This window comes from Mustela nivalis, assembly GCF_964662115.1.
Source record: "Mustela nivalis genome assembly, chromosome: 1".
Lineage (NCBI taxonomy): Eukaryota > Metazoa > Chordata > Mammalia > Carnivora > Mustelidae > Mustela > Mustela nivalis.
Window position 1 is genome coordinate 80,639,646 of NC_139020.1, and position 22,349 is coordinate 80,661,994.

At 44.9% G+C, this 22,349-nt stretch overlaps 1 long non-coding RNA gene across 2 annotated transcripts; it reads right to left on the reverse strand.

The window, feature by feature from the left end:
- Positions 1-648: 648 nt before the first annotated feature.
- On the reverse strand, positions 649-22,228 carry LOC309843799. Of its 2 annotated transcripts, XR_014300343.1 has the most exons (4): positions 20,419-22,228; positions 15,926-15,995; positions 3,141-8,566; positions 649-3,055 (listed from the first exon to the last, which is right to left on the reverse strand). It is a non-coding gene; the product is annotated as an uncharacterized lncRNA (long non-coding RNA). The 2 variants fall into 2 exon arrangements; XR_014300344.1 differs by lacking the exons at positions 15,926-15,995; positions 20,419-22,228 and adding an exon at positions 9,715-11,207.
- Positions 22,229-22,349: the final 121 nt, after the last annotated feature.

Genomic DNA, 22,349 nt, shown 5'->3' on the forward strand with positions numbered 1-22,349 from the left:
CAGAAGACGGAGTGAGGGGCTCCTAAAAGAGCTGGCTTCTCTCTGGAGTGTGCCATGGGTGGGGACCGAGGGAAGGGACTGAGGGAAGAGCTGTGGGGAGGCAGCCAGTGACTGGGATGTTTGTCAGGGGACTGTGTGGTTGGACATGTCCAGAATGCTCCCTGAGGAATGCCTGCCACACTCCAAGCTAGGAGAGTCCTCCTGCCCCTTACCTTGCCACTGGGAAGGGGCCGGAGCCAGAAACATGAGCATGAGCAGCGGAGTAACAGGAGACTCCAGTGGGAAACTAGGAAGCTAACCACATTTCTCCCAGCACACCTCTGCCCTTCTGCAGGATTCAGAATCTTCCTCAGGCCCCAGTGAGGGCGGGAAGAAGCTGTATCCTAGATCAGAGACTACAGCTTGGATGTGAGACTAGCCTGGACTTTCCATACCTAGAAACGAAATGCTTATTAATACCCGAATGTGACCAGAAAAGCTTGAGGATATGCCCAGCATTTCACCCAGGGAAGGGGAAGAATAATTCAACAGAGGGACCTAAAAGGGTGGCGATGAGGGAAATACTAAGTTACTTATTTTTTATGTATGACTGAGTCCAACTTGATCAAGCATCTACACCTTTCATTACTGAACGAACAGGAAGTGGTATTTTTACTGTAATTTTCCAAATCATTTATTTTTGTATCTCACTGAGTTGACATCAAGGGGTGGCAAATTAGTATTCAAACCTATTCCTTAAAGCCACAGACTAAATAGCAGTGGGATGGAAAGGTAGGCATGTATTAGTTTTTTACTGCTGCAGGAACACATTACCATAAACTTTGTGGCTTAAAAATGACACAAATTTCTTCTCTGAGTTCTGGAGGTCAGAAATGGGTTTTTCTGGACTAAAGTCAAGGTGGAAGCAGGGCTGTGTTCCTTCTGGATGCTCTAGGGAGGAATCTGTTCTCCTGTCTAGCTCCTAGAGGCTGCCTATACTCCTCGGATTGAAACCCCTTCCCCATCTTCAAAGCCAGCAGCAGAGGAAATTCCAATCTCCTTCGGACTCTGCCTCTCCTGTCCCTCTTTCACTCAGACAGACTCTCATGAAAGCGATGGACTCACCTAGAAAATCCAGAATAAACTTTTTACCTCAAGATCCTTAATCACCTCTGCATAGTCCTCTTTGCTATGTAAGCAACATATTCACAGGTTCTGGGAATTAGTGGGAGGCCATCTTAGGGTGGGGAGCATTATTCTGCCTGCCATAGGATAGGCCCAAGTTTATCTCTGAGAGCCCTCGCACCCTTACCTACCAGTTAGCATAAAGGTGGCCTTGAGGAAAGAGGTCTAAGTAATCTTGGGAGAAAGTATATAATCTAAACAAAACAAAACAAAAAATTTTTAAAAAAGCACATAATCTGTTCATACCTCAGTTTCTTCATCTGTGAAATTATAGAAATAGGCGTGCTCCTATATTGTCTTCCAAATCTAAACCCCATGCTCTTTTCTCTTTGGCATAATAAGTACTTGATGAAAACTGGCTGCTTACCTCAAGAAAATAAATGGAAGTTGTTCTAATGACATGGCTAACACCCAGCCCTGCCCTGGGCCACAGAGACTCCGACAGCCTGCACCATGGGAGCCTCAGAGGATGGCAAGCAGGCTTCTGCTTTCCTCCCAGAGCAGGGACCTAGATGCCACAGGTGGGAGGTTCTGGCTGACCAGCCTCTCCCAGCAGAGCAATTCATCGTCCTGTCCCCTTCTGCTGAGTCACCATAGAAGGCCTTGAACAATGGTGCCAATCTCAGACATGGCTGCTGACTCAGAGCTGCTGGAGTGGCCCAGGGAAGCTGCAGGGGCATGAGTCACAGCCCTCCGTATTTCCCCTCTCAAGTCAGCACACAGACTCCTTCCTAGCTCCTCAGAGCCTTAGGCTCTTAGAGCAGCAGCCCTCAGAACAGGGGGATGGAAGAAACCTCAAACACTGTGTCACACAAGTCCTTCCCAGCAACCTTCCCTTGTCACGTGATCTTGAGCTGGTTTGTGCGTTTTGATTTTCCACCTACTCTGATAAATTGCAGTGTTTTAGTGGCCTACTTCCTTCTCTAGTCTGGCTTCAAAGTTAAGGTTCATTTTGCATCTTTGGCCCAATGAGTCTCGGCCCAATGAAACACCCAGCTCCCCAGGACTCCTCTAGGTCCCCTTTACTTTCTGCTTTCAAGATAGTGTCATTTTACCAGCAAGAGCTCTGGGCCATAAATCAGGAAGCTGGGGCTGCTTCTTCCTGTTCCCTGAGGTTCTGTGGGGCCTTTAGCAAGTCACACCATCCTTTTGGGCCACCTTGGCATTTGACTCTGTTTCCTCCAAAGTCCCTTCCTGTGCCAATGTGAGGAGATCAGAGCAGCCATCCTAAAAGTCCTTTTCAGTTCTGAAAGTCAGTCACCCTCTATCATGGAGTTCTTAAATGCAGCGGGTCTGGCTCAGCCTGCCCCTGGCGGCAAGCCTTCTATGGATAAGTCTTTCCCCGTGGCTCGCAACTGCCATATCTGCTCCCTCCCAGGAGAGTACTGAATACATAGCTTCATGAATGCCCTGGCACTCTGATGAGGGTTCCTGTCCTTTCTTGAGCAGGTTTTTCAGTCCTTCTCCTCCCAACCTGGGCTGGACTGTCACCTCTACCCACCAATCCCTGGGAAGTCAGGGGTTGGACTGTGGAGACTCAGCAACTGAACTGTGACTCTTCATCCATGCAATAAGCCTGTCGTCATTCCTCCATGAGGTGGGCCTGCCAGACGAGTACTGGTGTCACTCTGTTGACATAGGGAGAGATTCCTGCCTATTTGGTGACCTTGAGGACAGATGCTGTTTGGTGGATGGATGTCACCTCTGTCCTTGGAGCATCTGGAGCCCCCAGGGTCCCCATAATGCTGTGTCCCCTTGCCTCAGCCCTGGCCACACTTTACCAGGAACTTCTTGTTTCCAGAACCTTCTTGGCTCCTTTGAATTACAAAGATGCTCTCTGGAACTCTGTGGACTTTTGCCACATCCATTTAGTTGGGTTCTCGTGTTTCCCCTGAAAAAGTGAACAACCCTTTTCTGCTTGTCCAGCAAAAAAATCTACCTTTTATTTATCACATGGGCTCAGGCACTGCCCTCACCTTGAAAGAAGGAAACTGAACACAAATTATCTGTGTTGTAAACTAGCTTCCCCTTCAGTCCAGATCCCAGTGCAGAGTTGGCCTGCGCGAGCCAGGCTCTCTTCCTCCTGGGTGTGTGCTTAGCTGCCTAGAAGAGAGAAAGGCCTATTGTTCAAACATAGCTGGCGCTCTCCATCAGGCCACGGGCTGGGTGTTCCCCCTGGGACATGGGAAAGCAGCCTCCAAGATCCCATCATCTCCTGCCTGTGCTCTGTTTGCTTTTGTTCCTGGTCTTTCCTTCTCTGCTGTGTGCCTTTGCCAGGCACTCGGTGCCTCTCTAGTGCTTATTTCTTCCTTTAGCCTTTGCACAGTGAATGCCTTTTGTATGCTTCTGGCATTGCTTACCCTTCATGGAGCAGAGTGAATGTCTCTCCCACCTAAGAGGCCTGCTCCTGGCTGGCCAGTGGATCAGCGGAGCCTAGGGAATGAACAAAGGCACATTTGGCCCCCAGGGAGCTTGGGGGTAGGGCCTGGGTCTGGAATGTTGGGTCTCCTCTGCCTGGATTCAGAAGGAAGGCTGCTGCTTCCCAGAGAGTTGGGGGTGAGGAGTGGTGGCAGGGGAGGCTTGGGGGTTGGAGGTTGAGTGTGGCCTTCTGGTCCTACCCTTGTCTGCTCAGTATCCAGCCCAGCTCAACATCTGAAAGAGAAGCATGGCAGGAGGAGCCAGGAAATTCTAGTTGGGCCCGCCTCTGCCACCGTGTGACCCAGCGCCCCACGGGGCCTCTCAGGGTGAGCCTTCCTTCTCTGTCCCAAGTGGGGCAGTAACTCCAGCCCCACCCGCCTGCTTCCTGGGGCTGATGTGAGGAGCGAACACAACACTCTGTGAGAAGCAAAAGCCCTTTGTGAGTCAGCGGTGGGAGTCATTGCTCTGTCTTTCCCCATTATTTACCAGGCCGCCCCTCCACCCGGGGCCCCATAAGCATCTCGTGAGCTCGTGCTGCCCCCTAGTGCCCAAAGTGCTCCTCAGCATGCATTTCTTTTAAAGTAAATTTCTATTAAATCCTAAAAAGTAATCCTGATGAATATGCAGTAATGGGCCCCGCCTGGATCGTACCCATTTTTATATCAATTTGTCATAAAATTTAATTTTAGATACTATTTTAATGGAGCAAGTGGACTACGAAGAAAAAAGTGCCTACTGCAGCCCTAGACTGGAAGGGGGAGTGTGTATGAGCTCAGTGTCCCCCATGTTGCTCCCCAGGGGCTGGCTGGGGCCTGATGGTGGCCTTTCTCCAAAAAGGCCCATGTTCCCCGCAAGATGCTGGGGATGGGGAGGAACACGTGAGAGAGCAAAGCACTTGGCTCTTCTTCAGGCTTTAAAACTTTAAATCCCCAAAGATGATAAAAGGCCTTGATAAATCGCTATCTTTCTCTTTGCTGATAATGAGACAATGCTAGTTGGCCTGGAGAGAAGTTAGAGTTCCTACAGATTAGAAATAACAAGTGAGGGCACCTGGGTCACTCAGTTGGTTAGGTGACTGCCTGGGGTCCCACGTCAGGATCCCTGCTTGGTGGGGAGTCTGCTTCTCCCTCTGACCCTCTCCCCTCTCATGCTCTCTCTCTCACTCTCTCACTCTCTCTCAGGTAAATAAATAGAAAAGAAAAAAGAAAAAAAGAAAGAACAAGTGGCCAGTAGCTGTGAGGTTCCCTTCTTTATGAGAAGCCTCCTCACACATGTTCTCCCAAGACTGCTCACTGCAGCCTGGAGGTAGCAATTCCTTTTATTTTCAGGTGAGGAATTTGAGGTCTCAGGGTCACGTGTGGGTCAGAGGGGAGCAACAGCTTGAAACCGGGTGTTCTGGCTTCAAAGCCCTCACCTTCTCACCGCACTGAGTGCTTGGAATTGAGTTCCCCCAGCCTTGCAGGATGAGAACAGTCCACAAGGTGGGGAGGAACCCACTGCACACAAAAAAGTAACAAGTCTTTCCCTCTGTACCTGTGGAATGAAATAATCTGGTCAACAGTCCCTCTCTGGTCATGATGAATAGTAGACTGAAAACTCATGCCCTTTGTCCTGGATAACCACTTTCCTTTTCCTTTCTCATCTGACAGATTCCTTCACAGCATTCAACATTCCAGTAACTCTTTACTTCCCTAACCAGCTTTTTCCCAGGCATCTAAGGAGTTTCCTTTTAGATTCAGCTTCCTGTCACTGGGACGGGGTGAAAGGTTGCTGGACTTCTGGAACTTTCACCCTGTGTCCTCCCCTCCTGCTCCGTGCCCTCTCTGTTCTCCTCCTCCTAAGCAGGCAGGATGGTAAGCGTCTAGGGATTCACTGCCCAACTGAGAATTTTGTCCACTGGTGCCAAATATCATCCTGCTTTGAGGGAACCAGGGGCATGACCCTGAAAAGCTTAGAGGGGGCCTGACAGTGGAGGGGCAGGTGGACAGCTCGTCACAGAGGCCTGGGGGACCCAGGAAGGCAGTTGACAACCCATCATGGGAACTGCTAGTTCCAGGACTGGGTTTTCTTAGACAAGCCTCTGACACCCACAGTGCCGAGAAGTGACCTAAAGGCTTGCTTCTCTACCCACAAGAGACAGGTACATTCCAGCACGAGTGCAGAAAGCCTTTTTCCAGATCCTCCATCTCTGGGGTGGAACTAAGTGAAATTATACCTGGTTTCTTACCTGATCTAGGAAATTTCACATTTTACAAACCTCTCTCGCATGCCAGCCCCTGGCATTTTTGCCTACGGCACTGCAGTTAGCCCTAGCAAAAGCCTATGAGGTGGGGGTTCTTTGCCTTGTAAATCCTGGTCCAGAAAGCTTCAGAGATCACAAAGCTCACAGGGAGAGTACCAATTCAAGGCATGATATAAGCTTCAGAAACACTGTTGAGACTGTAGTTTGCCTGACCCCACACACCTCTGGATGCTTTTCTGCTTTGGGGCTGAAGGGAGTCGATATGAGTTTCCCATCGACTGGATTTATACTTTGGTGACCAAGTGACACATACATGTGCCTGCCACCGGCACTGGCCTTTGCTCTGGTTTCCTGTTTCCTCCCACCCCTGCACGTGGAGGCCAAGGCATGAGGGCCAGTCCCTGTGGCCTCATTTGTCTGTCTCCCACAGACGTCTGGGCAGCATGGGGCAACTGACCCAGATAAGCACGGGAGAGAATATGTGCTTTGGAGCAGGTGGGGTTAGGTTTAAATTGAACATCTGCCATAGTTTGTGGAAAAACAACGCCGTTTCTAGGATGGGGGTGAGGGCAGGGATGAGGAGGAGGGATGGAATCCTGGGGTCTCAGCCTGCTTCTGAGGAGAGGAAGGAGCAGGTGACAGGGCCAGCCCTCTCCAGAACCACAACCAACAGGACCTTCCTGCCCAGGCGGGAGCACTGCTGGTCACTGGTAATCCTCAGCTCCCCGGGATGCAACTTCTGGAGCCCAGACGAGACTCTGTGGCTCCTGTTCTCCAGTTTCTCTTCCACACTCACTTTTAAGGCTCCGGGTGTCGGCCAAAGGGAACTCTCCCTGGAAAGGGGTGACACACTAGTATCAAAGCAAAGCAGCATGTAATGCAGGGAGGGCCCTGGTATGGAGCCCACCAGAACCTAGGCTCTACCCGTGCTTGTGTGGCTTCCATTTTCTCATCTTGAACACACAGTAGCTGATACTATATAACAGTGACTCACACTTCTGTAGGGTTGCTCTTAGCACTTTTTACATGAGTTAACTCATGTAATGCTCACAGTAACCTGATTCTCGTTTTCCTGGTGACATGGCCTGTAGGTCAAATCACCTGCCCAAGGTTACAAACCCAGACTTGAAATGCAGGCAGCAGCATCCCTGCTCTTGACCTCCACATGGCACCAGCTCTTATGGTAATAATGGGGCCTTCCTCTAAGGTAGCAGGGCCAGATTAAGAAAGATCATGCTTCTAAAGCTCCTGGCACAAAGCAAAGACTCAGTTCATGCTCTTTTCCTTCCCCAGTCTTTGGGTTTGAGAGGAGAGCACCACAGCCTACCTCTCCCAGGAGGGGTCTGTCTTGCACATATACACGGTCAAGCAGAATCTGAGGGACAAATGGAAGGGCAGATTTGGATAAGGTCAGAGGTGGTAGTAGGGGCAGATGGGAGGGGTGGGCACTAGAAGTAGAGGCCTATATATGAGGCCAAGGTCAGGGGGCTAAAGCTGTGTCAAGTGAAGTAGTTTTCCTGGGAACTCCCTGCCTGTGCAGGCATCACCAGGCTGACTAGGGGGTTGATGCCCTGATGTGGGCTTTAGCTGTTAGCCATCCTCATGTAGGGGTGTGTGAGTGTGTGTGTGTGTGTGTGTTGTGAAACTGGATCCAGCACGGAGGACTGGGGGATGGGAAGGAGGCACTCGCCCCACCACCCCTCTGTTGCTGAGAAAAATGTGAGGCTACTCATGGCGGGAGGGACAGCATGGTGGCGGGGATGGGAAGCTGGTGTAAGGAGATAGAGCTGTCCTGTTCCAGGCTGAAGACAGCCCAGGCCCACACCCAAGTTGCGGCTGCCCCACCTCTGCTCCCGACTGCGTCAGCCAACCACTGACACAGGAAGAGTACTTCTTATAAGGAACCGGCAGAAGAGGTCCTGTAGGGGCAGACAGAGCCCAGCTCTCTGATGGAAGGTCTCCAAGCCATCCTAGTCCAATTCAGCCAGACCCCGGCTTCACCAGCACAGGCTGTCTGGGCTGCGGTTATGGAGGTGGATTCCTTTCTGTTTATCGAGATCACACTGGCCAAGGCCAGGTGTAACCGGGCCAAAACAAGCAGACCTTGACCCGGCAACATAACAACCCATTGGTTTCACCATGTTCTCCCTGAATGTCTTTCAGCTCGACTGATACATCACGATCGGGATGGTTTACGTTGACTAAAACCAACTGCCCCCTCCAGCCCGCCCCCCCTCCCCCATGCCAGCTTCAGCCATTTCTGTTCATAGGCACAGCCTGCATGTCCGTGCAAAGTGAAGTAAGGTGGTTTTTTTTCCCCTACAAGGTGGAGGCACTGAATCCCCATTGCTTGGGATGTTTTGGGAGTAGTCACTTAAAAATCCTACCCACTGCTTCAGTTTGCTCTGCTCTTTGAGAATATGTCCCAGCTCCAGGAGAGGTTAACCCACTGTGCTTGTTTTATTCCATGTGGCCAGCTGAATGGGGCTTTTCTTCTTCAAGATTTGCAAAGGATAGTCAAGATCCTGCTTCAATCACTGGCATTTTAGAAGGGTTCTTGAAATAACAGAATGGTTGCTTTGCACTGTCGACGTTTTGGTCCGTGAATGTTTATGAAGTTCCCACGCCGATGTTGCTTGCCAGTTCTGAACCCAGATAAGAGGGAAGGTTCTTTTTTCTGTTGCAGAGGGAGGCTTGGTCAGTAAATTGCATTTCTTCTAATTTCTGAAGGCCTTCCTTTTCCTGAGAGGGGGGTGGGGGAGAGGGGAAGTCATTTTGTTTTTGCAAATGAAAAAGTAAAGTTTTTGCTAATGCACTGTATTTCCTCACTTATCTCTTGGTTTTCCAGACAGTGCTTTGTTTTCTAAAACCCTCAAATCACCTGTCTTTGCACTAAAAATAGTCAAACATTGTTTGAACTCATACTGTAGCAACTTGTGAATTTAACAGATAGTTTCAGTTTTTCTGACCCACTCTCTCTCTTTTCATCCACTCCACCCAAGAACAAATCATTCAAATGCTGCACAGCTGGAATGAGTCCCTCCCAGGGAGGGAGTCCATCACTGACCAACTTCTCTAGCCTGGGCAGTCTTACACTGACCCCTTGTGGTGAGGACAGCTTGGGCTGTGTCCTTGTGCTCGCCTTGGAGGTCAGGGGCTGCTGGGCTGGTCTTAAAGAGCAGGTGGCAAAAACAGCTTGTGAGGTCCGGCAAAAACAGCTTGTGAGGTCCGGAATGGCCCCGGGTCCTTGGGCACTCAGTGCCATCATATGCACTCTCCACAGTGAAAAGGCTCTGGGCTGTGGGCTTGGCTTTACCTCTTGTTTGAGACACAGTAAAGCAGATTTCCTCAACAGAGGAAGTCATTCCCTGGGACGAAAAGGTGCGTTACCTGTTCTAGGTCTTAGCAGGAGCTTTTAGTCGGAGCAGGAGCTCCTTTGATTGGGCATTAAATCACCTCACTCTTCTCAGAGCCTGGCCTGTTGCCCGACACTTGGTAAACACTCCATAAATCCTTGTGAAGTAACTTCTGTTAGTCTCTCATCAACAGTCCTTTACTGACCACTTACTGTTTGGGGTCCTTGGTTAAGCCTAGGGATATGGGGGCATCTGGGTGGCTCAGTGGGTTGAGGCCTCTGCCTTCGGCTCAGGTCATGATCTCAGGGTCCTGGGATCCAGCCCTGCATCGGGCTCTCCCCTCAGCAGAGAGCCTGCTTCCTCCTCTCTCTCTGCCTGCCTCTCTGACTACATGTGACCTCTCTCTCTCTCTGTCAAATAAATAAAAAGTATCTTAAAAAAAAAAAAAGCCTAGGGATATGAAAACGTGTAAAGGACAGTCCCAGACTTGAGTCTAGTTGGAGAATTAGGCCAGGCACAAGAGATGACACTCACCGGCATGGAGGGATGTGTTTTCATTTCTCAAGGAGTAACAACCAGCAGAGAGAGGCACTAGTGTTTGGGGAAAAGGCAGAGCCACCTAGGACACGACATCAGTCAGTCACTCGGATTGGGAATAGGGCTCTACTTTTAAGGAAGTGATAAAAGTAAAATCTACCAAGTACCTGCTACCCTGCACCAGCATCCTTTATGTACATCATTAATTCTCACAACACGTGTGCCGGGAAGTGTCTCCATTGTCTACCAGGGGATGAAGGAACTCAGGCTCATGGAGCGAAGCAGTTCTGCCCAAGGCCACTGAGCAGGAGCACCAGGCTTTTGATGCAGGCTGATCGAACACCAGAACCCATGCCCCCTTTCACCACCCTCTCTGCCAAGGAGGAGAGGTCGGGAACCTTATCAAGTACCTTGGAGAATTATTTGAAGCTTCTTCCAAAGCCAGATGCTGCAGCTCCTAGGAGGCAAAGGCCAAACTGGTGGCCTCAGGTTGTCTGAGTGCAACACTGAATGGGGTGGTGGTGAAGCTGCTGGGTTCCTGGGGTTGATCCCAGGACCTGGCCAGCCTGCAGCCACAGAGGTCACATTGGGCTCAGGTGTGGGCACAGGCATGCCTCCACTGGACTAGTTCCCAGTGGCACACAGCTTATAAGAAGCATCCACCGCTAATCTCCAAAAGAGCTCTGATGCTTTATAAAGAAGCCAAAGTTTCCAGGCTTGAATATAGAAAGATTTAATTACAGTGGGACTCTAGAAAAGCCACGCAGGTTGATGCACACTTCGATCCACACTCTGGAACGAAGTATTTGGGTTTGAATCATGGCTAAGCCACTTACTGCCTGGGTGAAATCACCTTTCATGAGTTCCCAACATACCCCATAGGGTTTTTATGAAAGATGTGAAATGAGTTAACATATGTAAAACATAGTGCTTATGTAAACAGGCATCTCTGTCTTTATTTTTCTCCCAGCAGAACTTAGCAAAGTTATGTACCCTTCGGGTTGTCATCCAGGATTCAAGTCTGGATTAAGGATTTAAATGAGGCTTAAGTGGACACATCTAAAGACATTAGTGTTTCTTTGGAAATAGACAAATCCTTATTGTGCTCAGAGTACAACTTGCCAGTCAGCTGGTAAGAGATTTGGAGAGAAATCTTTCACATCTAGCCAAAAGTGACCTCTAATGGGCGGAAGTACTTACTGCTAACTTACTGCAAACTAAAATGTTCTTGTAAGGCAAGGACAGACTGTTGGGAGTATGGGAGCTGATCATGGGTGAGGAAGGTTGTCATGGGCCAAAAGGAAACTGTCATGAGAAGCCCTATACGTTGGCATTGGAGTGACCATGACCTTTAAAAGTCACTCTATCTCCTCTACAGCCAGTGCTGATGAGACAGCCCAAGGGCTTCTCATAACACACTCCTAGAGAACGTACAAATGTTGTGAATATTTTGGAAAGTCACATATGTGAAGAATAGTCTTAAAAATATTCATCAGGGGCGCCTGGGTGGCTCAGTGGGTTAAGCCGCTGCCTTCGGCTCAGGTCATGATCTCGGGGTCCTGGGATCGAGTCCCGTATCGGGCTCTCTGCTCGGCAGGGAGCCTGCTTCCCTCTCTCTCTCTCTCTGACTGCCTCTCCATCTACTTGTGATTTCTCTCTGTCAAATAAATAAAATCTTTAAAAAAAAAATATTCATCAGTCAGTTAAGTGGCCGACTCTTGATTTTGGCTCAGGTCATGGTCTGAGTCTTTAGACTGAGCCCTGCATTGGGCTCCACGCTCAGCATGGAGTCTGGTTGAGATTGTCTCTCCCTCTCTCTCTGTCCCTCCCCTACTTGTGCTCCCTTGAGTGTACTCTATCTCTCTCTAAAATAAATCTTTAAAAAAAGTATTCATCTCAAAGGACAAAGGAACTAGCTTAAAAGCAATTCTTATTGGCCACATCTTAGATAATTATAACAAAATAAATGATGGTAATGGATTATGACCCACAAGATGGTTACACACTGATATACATAAACAAATGAGTAAATGAAGAAGGGAAAGCTCTTCCTTATAGTGGAATTCCAACTAATAAATATGGAAGGAATGCTGGAATTAGAAAATCATTTTCAATAAATGTTTCAGGCTAACATCAGTGGATGCTAAAATTAGTAGGCAGAATGATGATGAAAAACAGCATGTATGTGATCTCAAAACACCTCTTCTGTAAGGTTCTATTACTTTAAAGGGGGAACTAGTAACATTTAAGTAGAGAACACTGGTAGACACCACCTTCATCGATGACCAAAGTTAACACCATCAGTCATGAAACCAATCGACATGGGCCTCCTAATCTGATGCACTGAGGAAGATACAACCTCACTTCTGTTGTACACCTACCAAAAACACAAAACCTGAGTCTAATCATGAAACACCGGGCAGACCTCAATTAAAGAGCATTCTACAAAGCTCCTGGTTTACCCTGGGAGGAAGGAGCAAAAGAACTCTATAGTGATGGAGTAGAATTGGAGGTTTCATATGAAAAGACATAGAAACGATGATACCAAGTAGCAATGAGCTTACCTTCTGCCAGAATTTGGTCCCTCACTAACAGGGACTTGTGGTTCTTAGAGGAATGGCTTGTTCCGGGGTTGAAGCAGAGAAAGTAGAAGGTGAACCTGGACTATCTTGTTGTATGAGAAAGTAACATAATGGGGACATATCGAAAGGCCAAAGGAGCTAGCCTGTAGGAGTCTCCACTGGCCTAATTTGGTGATGTCAGCGTCACAATGAGAGGAATTTTTTTTTTTTTTAAGATCTTAAGATCTTATAGACACTTGAAATAGTAAGAGATGAAGGGAAAGCTCTCTTCATAGAAGAATGCCAACCAACAAATGTTTAAGCAGCTAGAAATAGAAAAACCACCATTTTCCAACTGCTATAGTAAAACCTAAAATAAAACAAAAACTTGATTCCAGTAAGACCATTAATGGATGCTAAAGCCATGGGTGAAAAACTGTCAAGGAACAGGGAATTCACTCAGCCTTCATGTATAACCCCACAGAGTACAGATTAAAAGTACCTTTATAATGGAGGACTATGGTAGACACCACTTTAGTCAAATGACCAAACTTAATGATAATGGGACAAATTGACATGTGCCTGCTAAGTGATACACTGAGAACACAGTATCATCTATGTAGTGGGCCTACCAAAAATGTTTAAACGTGGATCTAATCATGGGGAGTTTTCTAGATTAATGCAGCTTAGAAGATAGTAAACTAAATACAATATATAAACTTTGGACCTTGCATCAAACAACCAACCCCCAGTTATAAACAACAATTACAACAATCTGGGAAATTCTAAGATAACTGTATATTACATATTTGTATCAATGTTAAATTTCCTGTGATGACAGTTGAGTTGTGGCTATGGGGGCAAATGTCCTCGATCTTTGGTAATATGTGTTAGAGTATTTACGGGTAAAGTAACTTAAATGGTTCAGAAAACAAAAATATGTGGCTACATATATATACCCAGAGAAATAATGCGTGTGTAACAAAATATAATTACTAATGAACCCTGGGTAATGAATATAAAGGTACTGGTTTTTACTGCTCTTAATTTTCCTTAGAGGTTTGAAATGTATCAAGCTATAATGTTGGAAAAAATAAAGCTCTTCAAAACAAAAAAGGTTAAGGTCATGAAAGACAAACTGAGGAACTATTTCAGAAGAAAGTAAATTAATGGCAATATGTGATTCTAGATTGGATCCTGGACCAGAAAAGGGCATTGGTAGGAAAACTGGTAATATTTGATTAGGTTAGTATAATTTTTTTTTTAATTTCCTAACTTTGATAATCCTACTATGGATATGGAAGATAAAGATCCTTATTTTTAGGGAGTATACAGTGAAATACAGGTAAGGGGACATCATGACTGCAACTTACTCTCAAATGTATCGGAAAATCCAGTACACACACATGCAGAGGGAGAGAGAGTGATGAAGCTAGTTGGGAAATCTGGGTGAAGGCTACACGGGAATTCTTTGTACCATTTTTGCAACTTGTATTTTGTAAGCCTGAAATTATTTCAAAATGAAAGTTAAAAAAACATGTTCATTTCAGTTTTTTTCAACTTGGTTTTCTTATGTCACTGCAGTGGGTTGAAAAGTGTCCCCCACCTCCCCCAAATTCATTTCATCTAGAACCTTAGAATGTGACCTTATTTGGAAATAGTCTTTGTGGCTGTAATTAGATGAGGTCATACTGGATTAAGGTGGGGCCCAAATCCAGTGACTGGTATCCTTATAAAGAGGGGAGAGGACATACACAGAGAGAAAAAGGCCACATAAAGAGGGAGGCAGAAAATGCAATGACATGGCTACGAGCCATGGAATGCCAGGGACAGCTGGGAGCCACCAGTGGCTTCTTCCCTAGAACCTTCAAGGGGAGCACAGCCCTGCTAACACCTTGATTTCAGACTTGTAGCCTCCAAAACTGTGAGAGAATCCATTTCTTTTAAGCCAGCAAGTATGTGGTGATTTGTTACAGTGACCCTAGGAAGTTAATAGTCACCCACCTGCTTAACACAGTGGCTCTCTGGTCTACAAGTCACCACAGTCCGGCATCCACAGGCCTCTGACAATGCTAAAATGGTGATACCACTGGCTGACCATTCACTACAGGTCTAACACTGTGCTAAGTGCACCACATGCATACATCACGTCTTTTAACCCTCGTACTATCTGAATACAGCAGACTCAATGACTCACTCTTCAGATGGGAAATGGAAGTTTGGAGACATTAAGTAGTGTGTACAAAATTAGATAAAAACAGTGACCGCCAGCAGTCTGACTCCTTAAGTCCACTATTGCCTGCCTTCTCTGGCCATACAGGGCTGGTGTTCACCCGGGCACGCACTCCACAGTCCCCCTTACGCGCTACCTCTATATTACATTGCCTTTCCTTCTTGGCCTTTCAAATTCTTTCCCATCCCAGGCACCTCGCATGTTTCGTGTTCCCTGTGAAAACTTTCCAGGGTCTTTTAGGCCACAGGGGTCCCTCTTCCTTCTTTAAACTCAGCACTCATTATACTGCTTGCCTGGCCCTAAACTATACTGAAGATCATTTTGGATATTATTTGGATTACTTTGGATGTTATTTGGCTTTTTAAAAAATGGCCTCCAACTGGAAAGCAAGTACCCTGCAAGCAAGTATTAATTATATGTAGATATTTGCCACATATCTAGCCATTGAGACTTTCTCTGCCTTTATTTCTCTAGGTAGAAACCTATCATGGTAGCCCTCATCAGGTTAAGTGTAATTATGGCGACACCTGACATTTATAATTTGACTATTTTCAAGTAAGTCGAAAATTAATTTGCTCTTCATTTCATTTGTGTGGAAAATATCGTCTGCCAGGACTAACCAGTTTCAACATGACGTCATTGTACATTCTTAATCCATGTTGCAGTAATTATTAAATGAATAAGACTTGGTTTGCTTGAGAAGATCCAAGGAAATAAAACATTTTGAGCAGGAAGTTAGTTTTGTAATTTAGGGTGGAAAATATTGAACCTCATGGTGGCTTAGATTTATGATGTGCCTTGTCCTTGTGCTGTGGACAAAGATCTGATGTGTCAAATACTCTGTATAAAAACAGGAAGAATCCACTTGCGGAGTTTTTCCACAAGTGCTCCAGTAATGCAAAAGCTCGTCAAAGGAGAAATTCCATTTTGAAAAGGTTAGCCATAGAATACTGGTCAGCCAATAAAGAGAGGTTGGGCACAGTATGCATATGGCCACTTTCACAGACGTGGAGATTTGTGTAGGTCTTGGATTATCCTCTGTGACGTCAGGTGTCCACTGCAAAAAGACCAGGCAGGTAGCACCAACAAGCAAAAAGAGCAGGATTCAAGAAAAATACCGCTGTCAGCACACCGACGGATGCAAACTGACAGCTGGCTTCAGCGGCGTCAGTGCTGTGATTAAGAGGGAAGAGAAGGAACTATGATGCATTGGTGTGCGTGCACCCCAACCAGAGAGCTGCTTGGGGCCAGTCAGTTGATACCAGGGATAGTGGATCTCATATATTTTTTAAAAAGAAGCTGGAAGTTTAGGTTTTTATGTGACTATTTCCAATAAAAATATGTAGCAGCTAGTTCATTTAAAACTAACATTGCACAAACCAAATACATGCGCAAGGATTTGGCCATGGCCTACCAGTTTGCTACTCCTTGGCTGTTGTTTACAGGTCTCTGGTCCCCGTTTTGAGCTCCAGGAACCTAGAACCCTGTGAAAGGAATACATACATTCATAGGGGGCAGTTGGATAAAGAACACATTGAAAGTTGAGGGCTTAAAAACGTCCATTATTAGCAGTAAGTGAAATTCATTCATTCCTCAGTATTTACTACACACCCTATTATGGGAGCAGGCACAGTTGTAGGATTAGGTGAGGGGCATACGATAATGAACCACTTTTTACTGCTCTCTTGAAGCTTATATCTTATGCATAAGAGTCAATGATAAAACTAAGGTAATTTCAGATAGTGGTTTTAGGAAAAAATTAGTGCTAAGGAATAGAACATGATGAGAGTGGTGTCAAGAAATGCTTATTTTGGATATGGTGTGAGAGAAGCCCCCTGTGGAAGGGCACATGGATGATGGAGCCAGGGCATAAGATTTGGGAGAGCATCCCAAGTAGGAAAGACAAATGCAAAGGCTCAGGAATAGATGTGCATATCTGAGAAGGAGGAACAGGTGTTGGTTGATGAAGAGGCTGACAAACATTGGATTATGTACAGCTAGAGTCAAGGGTTTGGATTTTATTCCAAGGGAAGGGGAAATCATTGGAAGCATTATGTATTGGAGGAACACGATTAATGTTTTAACTAAATTAGCTGCTGTCTGAAAGACTGTGGCAAAGGCATAGACAGAAATGCTGCTACCATAGTGTTGAGGTGACAGCTGATGAAAGAAATGGGGTGACATATAAAAGCAGGCAGAGTAGCAATTTCCTCTGTACGTGGAACTGGGTTAGATGTAAACTAAGCATCAGTGGCAAAAACAGAAGGGTTGAGAGAACACCTGGACCAGTGTTCTCATGAAAATCTTGTCCAGAATCAGATATAACTTTGGTAAAGTAACATTCTGAAATTACTCTATTTTGAACTGTGTTCATAGGAAATGTAGAATTCGAACTCTTCTAAGTAGCTGGAGTGCTTTCATATAAGAAACTGTTTGAATTGCAAGCTAAAATTAACCCTTATATTTGCCCAATATATAGTCAAATAAAATGCTCTGAGATAAGGCCAAGGGCTGATGAGGTTAAGTAACTTGCCAAGTCCCCTTAGTGGAGGGGTATGAAGTCCATCTTCCTTTCATTAAAGCAATGAACAAAATTCAAGTGGCTACAAAGTCAAACTGTGACTTCCAGCCACACACATAGCTACTCTAGGGAACATGCAGGGATCAAGGCCCAACCAATGAATACTGCCCCCCATCCCAATTTCCCCAGTGGGGAAGTGATGGTTTTCCTTATCAAACCCCATGTACATCTTCTCTCATCCAGCTAAACTAAGCTCTCAATATGCCTATTTTTTTATTTTAAGATTTTATTTAGTTATTTGACAGAGAGAGATCACAAGTAGATGGAGAGACAGGCAGAGAGAGAGAGAGAGAGAGGGAAGCCGGCTCCCTGCTGAGCAGAGAGCCCGATGTGGGACTCCATCCCAGGACCCTGAGATCATGACCTGAGCCGAAGGCAGCAGCTTAACCCACTGAGCCACCCAGGCAACCCGCCTATGATTTTAACATGAATTCTGGAAAAACCTGGTCTTTAAGGAAAAAAACAGAAACAAAAACGTCACCATTATCTATTATAGCCCTAAGAAACGGCCCTTAGGACAATGAATATTATTATGAAATTCCCTTGTTTTTGGAAACTACCTTTAAATTTTTAAAGAATGGCTTTTGATGCAGGCTGTGGGTGTAATAATGTGGTTACTAACTGATGGTAACAATATTTAAAACTGGGGCGCCTGGGTGGCTCAGTGAGTTAAGCCGCTGCCTTCGGCTCAGGTTATGATCTCAGGGTCCTGGGATCGAGTCCCGCATCTCGCTCTCTGCTCAGCAGGGAGTCTGCTTCCTCCTCTCTCTCTCTCTCTCTGCCTGCCTCTCTGCCTACTTGTGATCTCTCTGTCAAATAAAATCTTAAAAAAAAAATCTTAAAATCTTATAGAACAGCTTTCTCCTTGAGAACACAGGCAGCAGCCTCTTTGACCTCAGCCACAGGAACTTCTTCCTAGGAACATCTCCAAAGGCAATGGAAGCAAGGGCAAAAATGAACTATTGGGACTTCAAGATCAAAAGCTTTTGCACAGGGGCACCTGGGTGACTCAGTGGGTTCGGCCTCTGCCTTTGGCTTAGGTAATGATCTGAGGGTCCTGGGATTGAGCCCCACCTTGGGCTCTCTGCTCTGCCGGGAGCCTACTACCCCCCCCCCCCACCTACTTGTGATCTCTGTCAAATAAATAACATCTTAAAAAAAATTTAAAAAAGCTTTTGCACAGCAAATGAAACAGTTACCAAAACCAAAGACAACTGACACAATGGGAGAAGATATTTGCAAACAACATATCAGATAAAGGGCTAGTATCCAAAATCTATAAAGAGCTTATCAAACTCAACACCCAAAGAACAAAGAATCCCATCAAGAAATGGGCAGAGGACAAGAACAGACATTTCTGCAAAGAAGACATCCAGATGGCCAACAGACACATGAAAAAGTGCTCCACATCACCTGGCATCAGGGAAATAAAAATCAAAACCACAATGAGATACCACCTCACACCAGTCAGAATGGCTAAAATTAACAAGTCAGGGAATGACAGATGCTGGCAAGGATGCGGAGAAAGGGGAACCCTCCTACACTGTTGTTGGGAATGCAAGCTGGTGCAACCACTCTGGAAAACAGCATGGAGGTTCCTCAAAAAGTTGAAAATAGAGCTACCTTATGCCCCAACAATCGCACTACTGAGTATTTACCCTACAGATACAAATGTGGTGATCTGAAGGGGCACATGCACCCAAATGTTTATAGAAGCAGTGTCCACAATAGCCAAACTATGGAAAGATAACCATCAACAGATGAATGGATAAAAGATGATGAGTACATACATACAATGGAATACTATGCAGCCATCAAAAGAAATGAAATCTTGCCATTTGCCAGGATGTGGATGGAACTAGACAGTATTATGCTTAGTGAAATAAGTCAATCAGAGAGAGACAATTATATGATCTCTGATATGAGGAAGTTGAGAGGCAACGTGGGAGGTTTTGGGGGTAGGAAAGGAATAAATGAAACAAGATGGGATCGGGAGGGAGACAAACCATTAAGAGACTCTTAATCTCACAAAACAGACTGAGGGTTGCCGGGAGGAGAGGGGTAGGAAGAGGGTGGTTGGGTTATGGACATTGGGGAAGATACGTGCTATGGTGAGTGCTGTGAAGTGTAAACCTGGCGATTTACAGACCTGTATCCCTGGGGCTGATAATACATTATATGTTAATAAAAAAATTCAAAAACAAACAAAAAAACCCTCAAAACTTAGACCTCAGTATGGGCTGCCTGGGTGGCTCAGTGGGTTAAGCTGCTGCCTTCGGCTCAGGTCATGATCTCGGGGTCCTGGGATCAAGTCCCGCGTTGGGCTCTCTGCTCAGCAGAGAGCCTGCTTCTCTCTCTCTCTCTTTCTGCCTGCCTGTCTACTTGTTATCTGTCAAATAAATATTAAAAAAAAAAAAACAAAAAGAAAAACTTAGACCTCAGTAAAAAGCTGGTCATTTTGATGCTATTTACTAGCCTTCCTTTAAGGTTAAGATACCAATCATTAAGGACAAATGTACATTCTATACCATGGAAGGACTTAAGTATTTAGAATCAGATTAGAACAAACACTAAACAACTCATCTGCATTACAATTTAGGGCTATACAGGGGAAACACAAGATAATGAGAGAACATATACAGAGTTGGGAAATATGCACGCAAAGCTATCAAGGTGCAGGCACTAATTAAGAATCAGGAACTAAGGGACGCCTGGGTGGCTCAGTTGGTTGGACGACTGCCTTCGTCTCAGGTCATGATCCCGGAGTCCCGGGATCGAGTCCCCCATCGGGCTCTCAGCTCCACGGGGAGTCTGCTTTTCTCTCTGACCTCCCGCTCATGCTCTCCCTCAAATAAATAAATTAAATCTTAAAAAAAAAAATCAAGAACTCAGTGAAACCATTAGTCAGTGAGGCAGCCGTCTAGTAACACTTGTAGAGTAACACATAGTCTGGGTTGCCAGACTTCTAAAATTTCAGACTAGTAAAAAAAATAAGAAAAAAACCACAAATTACCAAATCTGAATCTGACCAAGTCTTGAGATCTATGAAGTTTGTAATACAGGAGACAGAAATTTATGTCCAGGGATTCCACAGGGTTAGTGAGCAAACCCAGAATATGAAAAATGATCTCAGAACAATTTTAAGGGTAAATGGGTGGGAGAATCTGTGATTAAAACCAATGTAACATATGTGGACTTTGCTTGAACATCCTAATATAAAAATAAATTAAGAGATAGTAAAGATAACATGGATATTGACTGGGTGGTTAGGCATTACTGTTAGTTTAAGTATAATAAAAGTACTGTGGTTATGTTTAAATCCTTACCTTTTAGACTGAAATAGTTGGGGATGAAATCAGTTGTCTGGGATTTTCTTCCAAATAAGCGTGCAAAGTAGAATGATGAATTGGTAGGTATGAACAAGGTAGGCTGACCACGAACTGATCACTTTTGGAGCTGAGATACGGGTATTGTACTACTTCTACTGGAAATTTTCCTTAATAGAAGTTCAAAAATTGATATACTTCAGTTTATAAATTCAGGTAGAGCAGTAGCAGGATGTCAACTTCTTGACAAAACCTAGAAAATGGGTTTTTTTTGCCTGTTGCACAAGGCAAAAATTAGGATACCTGGAAAAAGACATCTCTGCCAAAACAAATCTCACCCCACATGCAGGTGTGTTCCCTGTCTCTTCCATCTTCACAAACCTCACCCCATAGTGCTCTTTCCAACAAGGGTAAGAACATAAAAATTTAAAAACTATTAAGAGTTCAAGACTATAACAAACGGCCTTTGCTGACTTTTGCCTTTGCCTTTCTTCAATTCCTGTCTTGTAAAGGAAATCGTTCCTGTTTAGATATAGTTTAGGCTCTTAAGAAACAGCTATAGTTCAGCAGTATTACAAAATCATATATAGAAAGGACATTTTTCTTTTAAAGATTTGACAGATCACAAGTAGGCAGAGAGGCAGGCAGAGAGAAGGGGAATTCCCTTTTCTTCCTGCTGAGCAGAGAGCCTGATGGATCCCAAAGCCCAGAGATCATGACCTGAGCCAAAGGCAGAGGCTTAACCCACTGAGCCAACCAGGCACCCCTAGAAAGAATGTTAATACTATTCATCCCCTTTCAGAAGTTACTCTTTTATGCAAGGTCATGTTAGTTTCTAGTTAGATATAGAACTTATTTAAGTAGCACACCCAACATTTTAAAAATCTAAATAAGTCTTGTCTCCTTCAATGTAGCTGCCTTTTCTTTTTCCAGCCCCACTGCCCACCACTGGTGAATCTGTTTTAAGTCTTTGGAATCCTCTTCAACAGGATTTTTTTGTTTGTTTGTTTTTTTTTTTTGCTTTTTAACATCCTTAGTGACAGCAAATCTTTGTGGATCTATTTCATTTTTTTAATATACCAAAAAATCATTTGGAGCCAAGTCTAGTGGACTAATTATCAAGCTATCAGGTGTGTTAAAAAATTAATGGAAAGATGTGTTTTAATTATAAAATAAGGAGATCACACATGGCCTTCTACGATTTCTAGATTCAGGGGCATCTGGGCGGCTCAATCAGTTGAGCATCTGACTCTTGATTTCAGCTCAGGTCATGCAGGGTTGTGGGCCTGCCCCACATCTGGTCCCATGTGGAATCTGCTGGAGTTTCTCTCTCCCTCTTTGTCCCTCCCTGCTGCTTATGCTCTCTCTCTAAAATAAAGTCTTTAGAAAGACTTCTAAATTCACTTGCAAATTATTGGGAAAATAACTCTCAGTGTGAATAACTTAAGAATTCATTTGAATATAAGGACCTGTGGCTTTTTCAACAAATTTCATTTTTCGATCACACTTTTTATCAGCCCCAGCCAAGTCCGGTGGAGCCTCATTTTACTACTGAATCTTCCTAGCCTAAATAAAACTATCACTAAATATCTAATATAATTTTAAAAAGAACTTTAAAGGTCAGTAAGTCTGATTTAGTGTCAGTTTAAAAGTTTTGATTTGTTCAAGAGGGAGCTCACTTAAAATAATCCTATGGTACCATTTCTTAATTTTAAGTACTATTTATGTGCAAATAGATTTCAATTTGGAAACTGGTTTAGTGCTACAATGTAACATTTAATATTACATTGTTGCACAGCTCCCATTTGTTTTGTCCATGTATAAGGCAAAGACTTTTACAATAGCTCCCAATGCTATTATAATAACTGCATTTAATAATCTTAAACCATAGCTAATAGAAGAACAGGTCATAAAATCAGTACAGGCATTTT